The sequence below is a fragment of the Myotis daubentonii genome, chromosome 10, assembly GCF_963259705.1.
Source record: "Myotis daubentonii chromosome 10, mMyoDau2.1, whole genome shotgun sequence".
NCBI classification, from domain to species: domain Eukaryota; kingdom Metazoa; phylum Chordata; class Mammalia; order Chiroptera; family Vespertilionidae; genus Myotis; species Myotis daubentonii.
In genome coordinates this window covers 81470320-81471437 of record NC_081849.1, presented here as the reverse complement: position 1 = coordinate 81471437, position 1118 = coordinate 81470320, and the positions used below count along the sequence as shown (strand labels likewise).

The window sequence follows — 1118 nt, the reverse complement described above, 5'->3', positions numbered from 1 at the left end:
CCATATCCTTAGTCAATGTTCCCCAGACTTGGGGGTTGCCAAATTCTTAATTTGATAAGGAAAGATGTTTTTAATTGCCATCAATACACAAAATAAAGAAAATTCTAACATACAAATAATAGTCTAATACTAGCCATAATCTTAAAACAAAGAACAGTCCAATACATACAAAACATTTACTTTTAACTTATGACCTAGACCCTTTTTTTTTGAACTTTTTTTTTCTTCAGAAAGCAATAAAAGTATCTGTAAGGGTATTTACTTTCCTTTGAACATTCCTCCGGATCTGCATTTAGAAACACTGGACTAGGGTACAGACAGTTCCTCAAAAGTCTGGGCCAGGTTTTCTCCACATTCTTCAGAATCACTAATGGCTTTGCGGGCTCCCACTTTGGCTGTCTTTGAACATTAATACCTATAAATAATTGATATAAATAATAACACCTATATTAAACTGATAAGAACAGATACTACACTTGATCTTAGCCAAAAGGCCGAGAAGCGATAAATAATAACACCTATAAAACACCTAGAGGTTTCTGCCAGACCTCTAACAGTTTTTCCAGCCACTGAATGATAAATTCGAGTTGAACCCATGGACAAACTCTGATTGAATGACCTCTATGTACCAAGTAATAGGCTAAGTACTGGAGATAAACAGACTCTTCACTGTAGAAAGGACATATCATCTATTACCCAAACAAGCACACTTTTGAGAGTGGAAGACTCAGTTAATAGGTAGGCCAGGAAAATTGACCCAAGCAAATCAAGATATGTGGTCACTACTTAAGGAGCCACAGTTGCTACATAGCATGATCAACTTATTATGAAAACTCAGAGGGGAGGCAATTAATTTGGAGGGATGAGAAGGCTGAAGGGTGGTGATCAGGGACAACTTCAGAAAAAATAAGGCTTTAGTTAAATCTCAAAGCACTAGCATGGTTTTTGCCCTTAGGAAGAAAATGAGAAGTACACTTTAAGCAAAGGAAACAGCCAAGAGCCCATTAAAATATTACCTGCAATTCTAATGTTGCTGATTACAGAGCAAAATATTAAGGGTTTATACAATAAGTATTTGTCAAAATCCTTTACCTTTATAAAGCTTACTACAGGTCCGA

At 36.0% G+C, this 1118-nt stretch overlaps 1 pseudogene; it reads right to left on the bottom strand.

Annotated features, from left to right (window-relative positions):
* Positions 1 to 390: 390 nt before the first annotated feature.
* LOC132211637 (U2 spliceosomal RNA) lies at positions 391 to 506 on the bottom strand (annotated as a pseudogene).
* Between the last annotated feature and the right edge of the window lie 612 nt (positions 507 to 1118).